This window comes from Bubalus kerabau, chromosome 1, assembly GCF_029407905.1.
Source record: "Bubalus kerabau isolate K-KA32 ecotype Philippines breed swamp buffalo chromosome 1, PCC_UOA_SB_1v2, whole genome shotgun sequence".
Taxonomy (NCBI): domain Eukaryota; kingdom Metazoa; phylum Chordata; class Mammalia; order Artiodactyla; family Bovidae; genus Bubalus; species Bubalus kerabau.
The window spans coordinates 11,046,673-11,062,367 of NC_073624.1; the positions used below are offsets into that span (position 1 = coordinate 11,046,673).

General features: G+C 41.4%; 1 protein-coding gene and 1 non-coding gene across 9 annotated transcripts in view; both read right to left on the bottom strand.

Moving 5' to 3' along the window:
• LOC129643204 (chromatin remodeling regulator CECR2) overlaps positions 1-15,695 on the bottom strand; it is a 118,107-nt gene that overhangs the window by 84,547 nt on the left and 17,865 nt on the right. The gene's annotated exons all lie outside the window — the stretch shown is intronic.
• LOC129642511 (U6 spliceosomal RNA) lies at positions 9,664-9,767 on the bottom strand. Its single transcript, XR_008709780.1, has one exon. It is a non-coding gene; the product is annotated as a U6 spliceosomal RNA (small nuclear RNA).

Genomic DNA, 15,695 nt, shown 5'->3' on the forward strand with positions numbered 1-15,695 from the left:
TTCAGGTTCTGATCAAAACTCAAGATAAACTGAATGCAGACCATTCTTAAGCTCAGCAGTACTGACATTTTGGCCCAGAGCACTGTTCTGTTCTGGGGACTGTGGATATTTGGCAATTTCCTGGGCTTCTAACCACTGAATACTAGGGGGGCCCCCTGTCCTAACTTGTGGCAACTAAATATGTCTCAAGACTGTCAAAGTCCCTTTGAGGGGCATGGCACCCTGCTGTCAGGCAACCACTAACTTTTCTGCATCTGAATTTCCTCAACCACCAGATGCCCATCACCTTATCCAAGGTCTCTTTCATTTCTGGAATTCTAGTCCATATTTGGTTCACCACCAGTGATCTATAATCTAGTGCAGCCTTCTCTTCCACTAACCTTCCTCTGTGTCTTACAAGGATATGAAATAACCAAGGAAATGCTTTAGTGAAACCTCCTCAAAGAGTAAAACTGGCTAGCCGAAAGAAATGCTGGTATAGAAGTTCTTCCATTAAGACTCCAAGATCAGTTAATAAAGGAATATTCAAGTCAGAGAACTCGTTTCCAAATCTGTAATTTTGTTTTCATTTAATATGCCTCTTAAATGAGACCTTCTCTTGAAATTAACTGAAACATCTTTTCTCATAGTTTTCAAGGATTTTAGGCTCCTCTGTATTCATACATGAACACCTCAGGAATCCTGGGCAGTAAAGGGTTAACCTACTAAGTTCTGTGTATGCTCAAAGAATTACAACCAACTTCATTTAATTATTAAGTAGCCAATAAGCTAACCTCTGTGGCTGGTTAGTGCACTAATGAAATAAGGCCTTCCAGCTCAGAGCTGTCATTCTGATCAGGAGACTGTTCTCAGCTAGTAGAAAGAGATAGCAGGATCTAAGCACTCACATTATGAATTTGGGGAAAGAGAAAAGAATCTATGTCATATTTCACTCTTTGTGTTTAAAGGTACCCAAGCTCCTGAACTGACATTTAAAGAAAACTCCAGCCAACGACAGCAGACCACACATTCTTTTCAAGTACACATTAAATAACTAGCAAGCCCACGTTATGGACCACAATACAAGTCTCAATCAACTTTAAAGGATGCCAACTTGAGGCAAGAAACTGTGGAGTAGAGGAGGCATGTATCCCCAAAAGGAAATAATAGACAAAAACAACAGACAACCCCACTAGCAAAGACAAACATATCCCCACATACATGCTGGCTACTGGCTTCTTCTTTTAGTGAGCTGCTTCTCTACATGTTCTTGACTTTCCCAACTATTACATTTGCTCTTATTGTTATAATGTCTAAATGTTTTTTCTTTACAGTTTAACTTTGCATTAAAATTATGAATATGAGAAGTTAAAAAAAAAAGATGCCAACTCTACTTGTCTGACCAAAATAGAATTAAGTTAGAAATCAATAATAGAAAACTGACAGATTCCCAAGTATTTGAAACTAAATTAACATACTTCTAAATAACTTTAGGAAAAAAAATCAAAATAAAAGGGTGATAAGCCTGAATGCTTTTCCCTCAGATGAAGAACAAGACAAGGATGACTGCTCTGGTTGCTTCTATTGGACGTTTTATGGGGAGTTCTAGACAGAGCAATAAGGCAAGAAAAATAAAAGGTACCCAGATCAGAAACAAGCAAAACTGTCTTATTTATAGACATCATCACATCATCTATGTTGAAAACCCAATGGAATCTACAAAAATACTGCTAAAAAAGTGAATTTAGGAAAATTACAGGATATAAGATCAATATATAAAACTCAATTGCATGCCTATAAACTAGCAAAAAACAACTGAAATCTTTTTAAAATGTACAACAGGACAGTAAAAAACAACTTTTTAAATGATTAAAAATTTTTAAAATATACAACAGCATAGAAAACAAGTATAAAATGCTTCAGGAAAAAATCCAACAAAAGGTAGGACCTAAACTGAAAAACATAATATTTTTCTGTGAGAAACTAAATAAAATCTAAACAAACAGAAAAGACTAAATACTATTAAAAGGTCAATTTCCCACAAGATCTGTATATTCCTCACAATCCCATTCAAAATCTCAGCATAATTCTAAAATCCATATGGAAGTACAAAGGACATAAAATAGGCAAACAGAGTGAATATCACTAACATTATTTAATTTTAAGAATTATGACAAAATTATAGTAATCAAGACAGTGTGGTATTAGCCTAAAAACAGACAAGTTCAATAATGAGACAGGATAATGGTCCAGAAGTGAGCCCACACATATGTAAGCAACTGATTCTTTATAAAAGGACAAAAGCAGTTCAATGAATAAAGGACGTCCTTTCAACAAATGGTGCCACAACATACACAAAACAAAACAACAGTTGTGATTAATGCCTCACACCATAAGCAAAAATCAATTCAAAATGGATCACAGATCTAAATATAAAATCCAAAACAGGGTTTCCCTTGTGGCTCTGTGGTTAAAAAAAAAAAAAAAAAAAAAATCCACCTGCCAATGAGGGAGACATGGGTTTGATTCCTGGTTCGGGAGGATCCCACATGCTGAAGAGAAGCAGGGCTGGGCGCCACAACAGCTGACCTAGAGCCTGGGACCCGTACCTGCGGAAGCCTGCAGGCCCTAGAGCCCACACTCAGCCATAAGAGAAGCCCGCGCGCGGCAACTAGAGAGCAGCCCCCGCTTGCCAAAACTAGAGCAAAGCCCATGGAGCAACAAAGACCCAGCACAGCCAAAAAAAACAGAAATATTTTTTTAAAACAATAAAACCTAAAGAAAATATTAAGAACAGCTTCCCCAGTGACCCAGTGGTTAAGACTCCACACTTCTACCACAGAGGGTGTGGTGGGGAAGTTCCACATGCCTCGAGGTGCAGCCCTCCTCCGCAAAAGACAATGTAAGAGAAAACCTCTGTGACCCTGGGCAAGGAAAAATGTCTTAGATATGATGATAACAAAAGCACAACCATAAAAGAAAAAATTGATAAATTAGAATTCGAAAATTCTAATTTATTAATTAGAAAAGACAACTCATAGACTAGAAAAAAGAAAATTCATAGACTGAAAGAAAAGACAACTCACATAGTGAAAGAAAAGATATGTAAAACAGTAATTCTGACAAAGGACTTCCATCCAGAACATATACACCTAACAGACTAATTTTTAAAATAACCAAAATATCCTAATAGAAATTTCATCAACAATATGTGAATCACTAACACACACATGAAAAGGTGCTGACTATCATCATCATTAGGGAGGCAGCATTCCACACCCACCAGAACGTCATAATCATACAGACAATACTGAGCAATAATGATGATGGGAAAAACTGGAACTCGTGCAGCCACTGTGGTAATAAGTTTGGGGGTTTATTATAAAGTCAAACAACTCCAGTTCCACTCCTAGGTACCCAGCCAGGAGAAAAGAAAATACATGCTCACAAAAATACCCATTAGCAATACACAAAGTTATTATTCATACCAAAACAAACGGTGGAAACAATCCAAACGTCCACCACCTCACAAAAAGATCCAGAGAGAAGAGGAGTATATCCTTATAACGGAATATAACTCAGTCAGAAAGTATTCGAGGGACTTCCCTGGAGGTGCAATGGTTAATACTCTGCGGTTCTACTGCAGGGGGTACAGCTTCAGTCCCCGGTTGGGGGACTAAAATCCCAAATGTTGTGCAGCCAAAAAGACAAAAAGGGTTCAAACAAGAAAAACTGAGGACATATCCAAAAGACATAGGCTTACCTGAAAGAACCACAAAGGCCAAAGCTAGGACAATTTGGGCAACAAAGTTCACAGAGCAAAATGAGTATCCAGAGTCTCCAGCTGACAGTAACAGGCGGAGGAGACATGCTGTCAACAAAGCATAAAGCTGAAGCCAAGACTGAAAACCGAATCAAAGACGGACACGTATTCAAATCAAGTCTGGGTTTGGTTAGCAGCATTGTATCAAAGTATCTTCATTTTGACAAATGTACCCTGATTGTGTAAGATTAAACATCAGGAAGGCTGGGTAAAGGGTATTCAGCAAGAGTCAGAAAACTAATGTCCACTGACCAAAATCCAACCAGCCACCTGCTCTTATCAAGTTTTATTGAGGAAGTTCACCCGTGGTCCAGTGGTTAGGACTTGGCGCTTTCACTGCCAGGGCCTGAGTTCTGTCACTGGTTGGGGAACTAAGATTTCGCAAGCCACATGGCATACCAAAGGGGAAAAAAAAAAAAAAAAATATCTACTAGAACATAGCCATACCCTTCATTTACTTACTGTCCAGCTATGGCCGCTTTTGCCTTACACTGGCAGAACTAAGCTATTCCAAGAAAAGACAATCTGTCCACAAAGCCTAAAATACTTACTATCTGGTCCTCCACAGAAAAAGTTTGCTAACAGGGTAATACATGAACTCTTGGTACTGTGACAGTAACTTTTCAGTAAATCTAAAATGATTCTAAAATATAAAGGGTTCGGGGCTTCCCTTGTGGCTTAGTGATGAAGAATACACCTGCCAATGTGGGAGACATAGGTTCGATCCTTGGTCTGAGAAGAATCCACATGCCACGGAGCAACGAAGCCTGTGCACTGCAATTACTGAGCCCGCATGCCACAACTACCGAAGCCCACACGCCCTAGAGCCCATGCTCAGCAAAAAGACAGGCTACCACAATGAGAACCTTGCTCCGCAACTAGAGAGTAGATCCTGCTCGTTGCAAGGACAACGAGTTGGGGTCCCCTCAACCAACTGTACAAAGATAGATGAGATTATGATTACACAGATATGCAGCCAGTTACTTAAGAGAGCCCCCACCCCCTTCAGAACCTCTCCCCTCTCTCTGGCCTTCCCAGGCTTGCTGGCTTTCCTCATGTTCCCAAACCTGGGAGAAAAGCAGATGGCAGTCAGCACAGGACTCAAAATGCAGCCCGTTTAAGAACAAAGATTTTAAATTCAAATTGAAGTGTTCTGCAGAAAGCAAGACATTGCGAAGCGCCTCCCCTAGGGGCTGGGAGGTAGTGATCTCTGGCTTCCTTGATCTCAGCTGCGCGACCCCATAGACGGCAGCCCACCAGGCTCCCCCGTCCCTGGGATTCTCCAGGCAAGAACACTGGAGTGGATTGCCATTTCCCTCTCCAGTGCATGAAAGTGAAAAGTGAAAGTGAAGCCGCTCAGTCGTGTCTGACTCTTAGCGACCCCATGGACTGCAGCCTACCAGGCTCCTCTGCCCATGGGGTTTTCCAGGCAAGAGTACTGGAGTGGGGTGCCACTGCCTTCTCTGCACCACTCCTTAATAGTCAGCCCATCCACGGAAACCACTACCACCTACTCCAGAACACCTCATGGCTGCGTGTTGCTGAGCTCTCCACTTCCCCCATACCTTTTTTTTCTTTTGTGTATTACAAACCTCTTTTCCTCAGTGAGGCAACCTGAGTTTGGGATAAAAATTGAAGATATTCCTGAAGATTACACTGCAATTACACTCACGGGGCAAAGACCTGTATTTTTCAACTTCAAGGAAGCTAAAACATTTTTAATAAAAATTTATAAATCAAACACAAAACATTATCTAATACCTGGCGGTGGTTTAGTTGGTAAGTCGTGTCCGACTCTCGCGGTCCCATGGAGGTAGCCCAGCAGGCTCCTCTGTCCATGGGGTTTCCCATGCAAGAATAATGGAGTGGGTTGCCGTTTCTTTCTCCAGGGGATCTTCCCCACCCAGGGATTGAACGCAGGTCTCCTGCCCAGCAGGCAGACTCTTTATCGACTGAGCTACCAAGGAATTCTGTTTATTCTAGACATGATCCCTGCAGGTAAAACGTAGTAGATACTGTCAAGGTCCTCAGAAAGTCTGAAGAAAAATGAGGAAGCTCAGACAAAATGTGGAAGCCAAATGTGATTTCTAGATTTTTTAAAAAGTAATACTATTTTAGAAGTTAATATAAAATATATCCAACTATGATATGTTCACTTGAGAATAAGCCAAATAAAGAAAAAATAATCACCACAGAAGCTTCAGCTTGCCAGCTTTAAATCTGAAGATATGCTTAAAGAATGTGTCTCTTAAATCTTAAGATTTCTGAACAAAATTCAGAAAGGATGACTAAATATATTTACTTTAGTAAAATCCACCATTTCCATTCATGGTGTACTCATGCCTAAGCACACTCCCAATGCTCCACTCACCTCCCACACCGTCCAAATCCTAACCACCATGCACAAGTGTCTTCCCAGGAGAAAACCCAGAAAAAGCAGAGCGGAAGACAACTTGCCTCACCTAAAGATGAAAAAGCTGAGGTCCAGAGAATGGAGGAGACATGCCAAGGTCCCAAAGCTAAAACTTGGAACGAGGCCAGGCTCCACCAGCCTGGCGGCCCAGCACCTGCCCTGAGCAAGGCCTCCCTCCCTGTTCCCCGCCCCTGCTGAACCAGACCAGCTCACACCTGAGCCCAGTGCTTCTCGTGCTTCAATATGCACAGGAATCACCTGGAAACTTCACTTAAATTCAAAGTCTGAAACAGTAATCTCAGAGTGAGGCCTAAGATTCTGCATTTCTAACAAGCTCCCAAGCGATGCTGCTGCTGCTGGTCCACAGTCCACGGATGGAAGGGAAGGTCTGGCAGCATGTGATTCTATCTTTGCCAATTCAGACTTTTACTTCCTGTACAATTTATGACTCCTGAGTCTACAGGAAATCTCCCTAGCCCTCAGTCTTCCATAAAAATTCTGTTTTATAAGGCCCAAATGATAGAATTCATACATCTATTCAAAATTGTTGGCATTTACTGAATTTTTGGTGAATAGCTAATTTGAATACAACTTTTAAGTTGGCATTATTCAGGTATTTGACATGTTTTAAAGCACTTAATTTCCATATGAATTCAATGGGTAAGTATATTATCCCCACTTTTAAAAGTGAGAAAACTGGGCGTGCCGGCAGTCCGTGTCATAGGGCAGTGCCACACAGGCGCAGAGCACGGCCAGGGGAGGAAGCCCAGGCTGGCCCACAACCCGCACGAAGCACCTCACTCTCCAGAAATGCTGTTATTTTTCCTCCTCAACTCCAAATCCCAGTTCACAATTTCTACCATACGTTTCTAACTTGAGGCTGTGTGTAAGCCCAACCTCAGCGTGCCCCATGTTTACCACCTTCACCCCAGCCGCAATCCTCATCTCAATGAAGAGTAACTGCATCTGGGCGGCCCCCAAGCCAGAGTCCTAGGACTCACGGGGATGGGAGAGTCCTCCCGTTAAGTCCGCACCCCCTCCTCACAGCACTGAGCTTTACAACGCCCACACTGTCCTGAGGTGAAATTCACAGATAATGATGCCTTCCTACAACCATAAATATAACTTACAACCATAAACATAATTGATATATGACCCCAACTACAATCAAGAGAAGACAAAAATTAAATACATAATAAAAAGTATTCCAAAATGTAAATGCTTAAGCATGGACTCACTAGAAGACACGGCAGTCATTTGTTAAAACAGAACCCAAAATAAAAACACAGACCAACACCGAGCTGAGGTGTAAGCAATTAACTATGATCAGTGATGAGTAAGATACAATATAGGATATTCCCAAACCGTGAAAAACTCTCATCAACGTTTCAAACAAAACAGTATCATCTTTCCTTGGTTCTGAACAGAGGCACTACTAAAAATCTTGGTACCTGTTTAAACACTGCAAAAACTACCCTGTGTTGACAGGTAAAACCATAAGTTTGGGTTTAAATCCCAGTTTTTTCCTTCACCTGCATGAAAGACCTCAGGCTGGACCTGTGACGCCTAGCACCCCCACGCCCATCCTCTCTCCACCCGTGCTGCCTCTGACCTCTGGCACCAAAAGGCCTCCACAAATTCCCAGAACACTCTGGGGATGACACACCCCTGGGGATGGAACTGGGACTCTGGTACTAGTCTCTTCAAGCCACTGTCCAACCAACTCTGTGTCCAACCCTCACCCGCAGCCCCATTCAATCTCCAGCTCCGGTCGGCAGCGCTCACCAAGGCAACTGGCACAGCCTGGTGGCTGCCTTTCTAGTTCCAACCTGCTGCCTCTGTACTACGAGGGAACTGAACTCTACTCTCCATTCAGTCAACAAATATTTTCTGCACACTGACTATATGCCATCCTGCTCTAAACACTATAAATCACAACATTCTCCTGCTCAAACTAGAATAGCTCATCACCTATGGCAATTTTTCAAACAGTGCTCTATTTTTATCTATTTTATATACTGAGTTCCTGCATAAAATTTCCTTTTAACAAAGTGATTCACAGCTTTAAAAGTTTGAAAACCCCGACTTCAAAATAAAATCAAATAACCTTCCTATCTAACCATCACCTCAGCACTAACTGAGCCTCATCTCCTGTACCCCCATCAACCTTGCAGATGGTTCCACAGTGCCATCCCCTCTCTGGCACAGTCTCTTCCTCCTTTCCACATGGCCTGTCATCCTACTAAGTGACCCTCTCTCTGTACCTATGCACCTGTTAATTCTCTACCCAGCCTTCCAGGCTGAGGAAGCTGTGAAACCGTCCCAAATGCCCTACACCCATCCCCCAACAGGCTCAGCTATTTTTTTTGTAAAGCTACTAGCTTCTGCTGTATTTTGCACACTTTCATTTCACAAATACTGTACTACAATAGTCTATTTGAACATCTACCTCTATAATATCTCCCCCTCTCTCTCAGATTTTGTGGGCAGTGACTAAGTCTTTTACTTTACTTTCTGGCACCTGTCAGTGTACAGAGCTCTCCTCCTCTCAAGGGTAAGCTGCCTGAGTGATATTAGTAGGTTTCTCTTCTTCTCAATCTAAAATATAAATTTCCCTACCTGTTGATGTATGGCAAAACCAATACAATATTGTAAAGTAATAAACACTCTCTGATTAAAAAAAATAAAAATAAAAAATAAAAAAAAACAAAAAACAAAAAAAATTTCCCTACCCAAGTGATCAAAATAAATATCACTAACAGTAAACAGCTTTCTAGGTGGCACAGTGGTAAAGAAATCGCTTGCCAATGCAGGAGACACGAGAAATGTGGGTTTGATCCCTGGGTCAGGAAGATCCCCTGCAGAAGGAAATGGCAACCCACTCCAGTACTCTTGCCTGGGAAATACCATGGACAGAGGAGCCTGGCAGGCTACATTCCATGGGGTTGTGCAGAGTCAGACACGACTGAGCACGCAGGCACACACACAACTAATGTTTACATGAAAAGATGGCCATGGAAGGAACAGTCCTACTCACGGCTTGGGGAAAAGTTTGCAGTCAGTGAACATCTGCTTCACTGACTATGCGAAAGCCTTGTTGTGATATGGATCACAACAAACTACAGAAAATTCTTAAAGAGATGGGAATACCGGACCACCTTACCTAATTCCTGAGAAACCTGTACGCAGGTCAAGAAGCAACAGTCAGAATCAGACATGGTTACAATGGTTCAAACTTGGGAAAGAGGTATGTCAAGGCTATGTACTGTCACCCCGCTTATTTTTTGTTTTCAATATTTATTCATTTAGTTTTTTTATTTATTTTTAATTGAAGGTAATTGCATTACAGTACTGCATTGGTTCTACCAAACATTAACAGGAGTCAGCCACAGGCACCCATGTCCCCCCACTTCCATCCCCATCCCACCCCTCTAGGTTGTCATCGAGCAAAAACACGGAATGCTTCACAAATCTGCGTGTCATCCTTGCACAGGGGCCATGCTAATCTTCTGTATATTCTTCCAATTTTAGTATATGTACTGCCGAATCAACTATCACCCTGTTCCTTTGACTTATATGCAGAGTACATCATATGAAATGCCAGGCTGGATTCAAGGCTGCGCAAGCTGGAGTCAAAATTGCCAGAAGAAATATCAACAACCTCAGATATGCAGATGACACCACCCTGATGGCAGAAAGTGAAGAGGAACTAAAAAGCCTCTTGATGAGGATGAAAGAAGAGAGTAAAGAGCTGGCTTAAAACCCAGCGTTCAAAAATCGAAGATCATGGTATCTGGCCCCAGCACTCTGTGGCAAATAGAAGGGGAAAAGGAGGCAACAGTGACAGATTTTATTTTCTTGGGCTCCAAAATCATTGCGGATAGTGACTGCAGTCACTGAAATTAAAAGATGCTTGCTCCTTGGAAGGAAAGCTAGGAAGGAAAGCTGACAAATCTAGACAGCATATTAAAAAGCAGAAACATCACTTTGCCGACCAAGGCCCGTATAGTCAAAGCTACAGTTTTCCAGTAGTCATGTACAGACGTGAGACCTGAACCACAAAAAAAGCCGAACGCTGAAGAGCTGATGCTTTCGAACTGTGGTACTGAAGAAGACTGGAGAGCCTCTTGGACTGGAAAAAGATCAAACCAATCAATCCTAAAAGAGGTCAACCCTAAATATTTAGTGGAAGGAATGATGCTGAAGTTGAAGCTCCAACACTTTGGCCACATAATGCGAAGAGCCAACTCACCTGAATCTAGCGAAGACTGAGGGCAGGAGGAGAAGGGGGTGACAGAGAATGAGATGACTGGATGGCATCACCAATTCAATGGACATGAGTTTGAGCAAACTCCAGAAGATATAGTGAAGGACAGAGAAGCCTGCACACTGCAGACAATGAGGTTGCAAAGAGTCCGACACAACTGATTTCAACAGTAACAACTTGAAATCACAGCAGCTTCTGACATGAAAGAGTAAGTACCCAATGACACATATGAAACAATCTTACTAAAACTGTTTAACTTGAATCTAGAGTTAAGAGAAAAATTCAAAACATGTAACATTCTATAAGACAACTGACTGACACTCATCAAAGGGTTATAAAAAGCAGAAAGTCAAGAGGACTACTCTAGATGAAAAGAAATTAAACAATATCCAGGTGCAATGCAAGAAACCTTGACCAAAACCAAACCAACAATGAAAGATATTTTTCTGATGGGAGCAGGGGGAGGAACTGAATATTAGATAATACTATAAATATGATTAAGTAATATTATGAAACTGTTTTTAATTTTCCTTAGAAATATTAATAGTATTGTGGCTGTAAAGGAGAATGTTCTTATTTTTATATTGTTCTTAGGCAATGTATGCTGAAATATTTAAGAATGAAGTATCATGATGTATGTACGATAAAAAGCCTTTGACTGTGTGGATCACAAGAACTGTGGAAAATTCTTAAACGGATGGGAATACCAGACCACCTCACCTCCCTCCTGAGAAATCTGTATGCAGGTCAAGCAGCAGCAGTTAGAACTGGACATGGAACAATGGACTGGTTCCAAATTGAGAAAGGAGAACGTCAAAGCTGTATACTGTCACCCTGTTTATTTTACTTCTATGCAGAGTACATCATGGGAATGCCAGGCTGGATGAATGAAGTACAAGCTGGAATCAAGATTCCTAGGAGAAGTATCAATAACCTCAGATATGCAGATGACACCATCCTTATGGTAGAAAGCAAAGAAGAACTAAAAAAAGCCTCTTGATAAAACTCAAAGAGAAGAGTGAAAACGCTGGCTTAAAACTCAACATCCAAAAATTGAAGATCATGGCATCTGGTCCCATCACTTCATGGCAAATAGATGGGAGAAAAAAAAGGAAACAGTGACAGAGTTTCTTTTCTTGAGCTCCAAAGTCACTGCAGATGGTGACTGCAGCCATAAAATTAAAAGACGCTTGCTCCTTGGAAGAGCTATGACCAACCTAGACTGTGTATTAAAAGTAGAGACAACATCTTGCCAACAAAGGTCCCTCTACTCAAAGTTATGGTTTTTCCAGTAGTCATGTATGGATATGGGAGTTGGACCATAAAGAAAGCTGAGCACCGAAGAATTGATGCTTTTGAACTGTGGTGTTGGAAAAGATTCTTGAGAGTCCCTTGGACTGCAAGAAGACCCACCCAGTCCATCCTAAAGGAAATCAGTCCTGAATATTCATTGGAAGGACTGATGCTGAAGCTCCTATACTTTGGCAACCTAATGCGAAGAACTGACTCACTGGTAAAGACCCTGATGCTGGGAAAGATTGAAGGTGGGAGAAGGGGATAAGAGGATGAGATGGTTGGATGGCATCACCACCTCGATGGAAATGAATTTGATCAAGCTCCGGGAGTTGGTGACGGACAGGGAATCCTGGCATGCTGCAGTCCGTGGGGTCACAGAGGGTCAGACACAGCTGAGCATGAACGTGCATTTTATGCATTATTTAAAAAGTGCTTATTTATGTTTATACACAGTGTGTATGGGCTTCCCGGGAGGCTCAGCAGTAAAGTATCCTCCCCTGGAAAAGGAAATGGCAGCCCACTCCATATTCTTGCCTGGGAAACCCCATGGACAAAGGAGCCTGGTGGGCTACAGTCCACGGGATTACACAGAGTCGGACAGGACTTAGCAGTTCTGTTCAGTTGCTCAGTCATGTCCAACTCTTTGCGATCCTATGGACTGTAGCACGCCAGGCCTCCCTGTCCATCACTTCCAATGAGCAGTTGAACAACAACAATATTCACGTCATCTGAAGCAAAACTATATTCTGAAGAACTATCCTCTTCTGAGAAACCAGTAGTATATATGCTGCTCAGACAATCAGAGAAAGTATCTGTATAAAATTCACCAAAAAAGTTTCTTCACTCAAAATTTTGTGACGTCATTTTTTGAAAATTTTACACCTATAATATACACAAGGTTGGAGCAAAAACCCAATGGAGCAAGATGTGAACGATAATAACAATCGCGAATTGTATAATGAACCCGTGATCAATATGAAGCTCTAACAATGTTACACGATGATGTCAATTGTATCAAGTCTACAAACATGTCTCCAATCAACAACATTTTGGTAACAAAACATGTATTAATACATCTCCAGTTAATAAAGTCATAATTGCATGTAGGTGTAAGAAATACTACAGAGAAACCCGGGCACTTTGCTCAGTTTCCTCCAACACTAACATTTTGCACAACTATGATATTGCCACCAGCAAACTACATCCACTGATCTTATTCAGATTTCTCCAGTTTTACTTGTACTAATCTGCATGTGAGTTTGCATTCACAGCTTTTTATCCCATTAATCATTAAGTACTTGAGGAACTGAATGCAAAATAAACAAATTGTTTTTGCTTCTTAAATTATCGTGTACCAACTATCTCAATAATCTACTCTTTATTTTCATCATCAAATTCCAACCTCCAGAGAAAGAGCTAACACACACAATGCTGATGCTTCTGTAGCACCACTGCAGCCAACTTTTCTTTAAGATTTATTTATTTTTTGGCTGTGCTGGGTCTCCCTTGCTGCATGCAGGCTTTCTCTAGTTGCGGAGAGTGGGAGCTATTCTCTAGTTGCGGTGCGCAGGCTTCTCTTTGCACTGGCATCTCCTGCTGCAGAGTACGTGCTCTAGGGCACCTGGGCTTGGGTAGCTAGGGCACACTGGCTCAGTAGTTGTGGCCTCAGGCTGCAGAGCACTGGCTCAGTAGTTGTGGCACAGGAGCTTACTTGCTTCCCGCCATGTGGGATCTTCCCGGACCAGGGATTTAACTGATGTTCCTTGCACTGTAAGGCGGATTCTTAACCACTGAAACACCAGGAAAGCCCGCTGCAGCCAACTTTTGAGGAAAATCCCCTTTCACAAACCCAGAATGAAGATATGTCTTTTTCAACATAAAATGATTCTGTATTCTCCAGAATTAAGCTGAACTTTGCTTCTAAGGGTTGGCCCTCTGGACTGTCCCAGACAGTTCTATGGAAATAGAAAAATACCACTTACTTCTTAGAGATCAAATGAAGAGCTATAAAAATATTTCTCATACACTATCAACAAAACATGCAAAAAGCAACTATAAAACCACAACTGTAAAACCTCTAGAAGAAAACACAAAAGAAATTCTTGGTGATCCTGGGTTAGGCTATCATTTTTTAAATACAATACCAAAAGCATGATCCCAAAAAAAAAAAAAAAAAAAAAAAAACTGTTAAGTTCGATTTCTCGAATTTTAATATTCTGCTATTCAAGAGACACTGTTGAGGAGTTCCCTGGTGGCCTTGTGGTTAGGATTCTTGGCTTTCACAGCTGTGGGAGGGATTCAATCCCTAGTTGTGGAACTGAGATCCTCCACGCGGCATGGCAAAAAAAAAAAAAAAAAAAAGACACTGTTAGGAGAATTAAGGATAAGCCCTCGAACAGGAGAAAATATTTTCTCAGTATGCACCTTATAAAGAACTTCTATTGTAAATACATGAGAAACTCTCAAAACTCAATATTAAGAAAACCCATTTTTTTAAATGGGCAAAAGATTTATTTTTTTAATGGGCAAAGATTTTAAAAGATAATTCTCCAAAGTATGTGGATGGCAAATAATACTCGGTACAATTAGTCATGAGGCAAATGCAAATTCAAAACACAACGAGAGAGCAGTATACACCTCTTAGGACAGTTTTCAAAACCACACTGACAAGAACACACACTAGACAGAGAGGAATGAGGCTCACACACTACTGCAGGGAATGCCAGAAACCACCACGCTGCTTTCCAAAGGAACCGCGCACTTTGCGGCACTCAACAATCCTGCTGCTCGGTATTCACAATGACACCTGTACATGAGCGCTTAAGCAACTGTATTCATGATCGCCCAAACTAGAACTAGCTCCAATGGTCTTCTGATGAATGCATAAACAAACCGGTGTGTCCCAACAAAGGAGTATTTGGCAATAAACAGAACTAAGTGCTGACACATGGCACAACAGGAATTAACCTCAAATGCACTCTGCCAAGTAAAGACATGGAACCCAAAGGGCTGCACACTGTACAGTTCCATTTATGTGACACAGAGGAGTGACTGCTGAGGGCTAGAGGAAATGCTCAGTTACCAAGGCGCGTGATCAAAGTTCTCAGGGGGTGAGCCTATTCTACACCTTGACTGTGACAGCGTTTCCACAACCGCAGAAAGTCACAGAATGTACACAGGGCTGTTAACATGCACAAAGTATACATTGAAATAATTTAAAAAGAAATTTGTTTGGAAAACAATTTGGCAGTTTCTTATAAAGTTAAGATGACCCAACAATTCCATGGCTAGCTATTTACTCAAAAGAATTAATAACAAATATCTACACCAAGACTTATAAGTGAACATGCAAAGTGGAAGTAACTCAGTCGTGTCTAACTCTTTGTGACCCCATGGGCTCCTCTGTCCAGTGAGTTCTCCAGGCAAGAATGCTGGAGTGGGTTGCCATTTCCTTCCCCAGTAAGTGAATATACAAGCACTTATATTCATAACAACTGAGACACACAACAATACGCCTCTCAAAATCATGCTGACCAAAGCCAGATACAAAGGAACATGGACTGTGAGACGATCTATGTGAAATTCTAGGGATGGCAAACAAATCTACAGTCACAGAAAGCACATCAGTGACTGCCAAGGGACACAAGGAAAATTCGGTGGTGACAAAAATGTTCTATATTTTTGCGGGTGATTTTTGACCGCAGTATGCGGCTTGTGGGATCTTAGTTCCCTGAATAAGGATCAAACCTGTGCTCTCAGCAGTGGAAGCACAGAGTCCTAACCACTGGACCACAAGGAAACTCCCTCAAAATGTTCTACATCTTGATTGAAGTAAAGATACTCAAAAGGGTGCATGCATTGGTCAAAACTCAAACTACATACTTAAAAAAGATGCAAGTTTATTGTATTTATAGTTA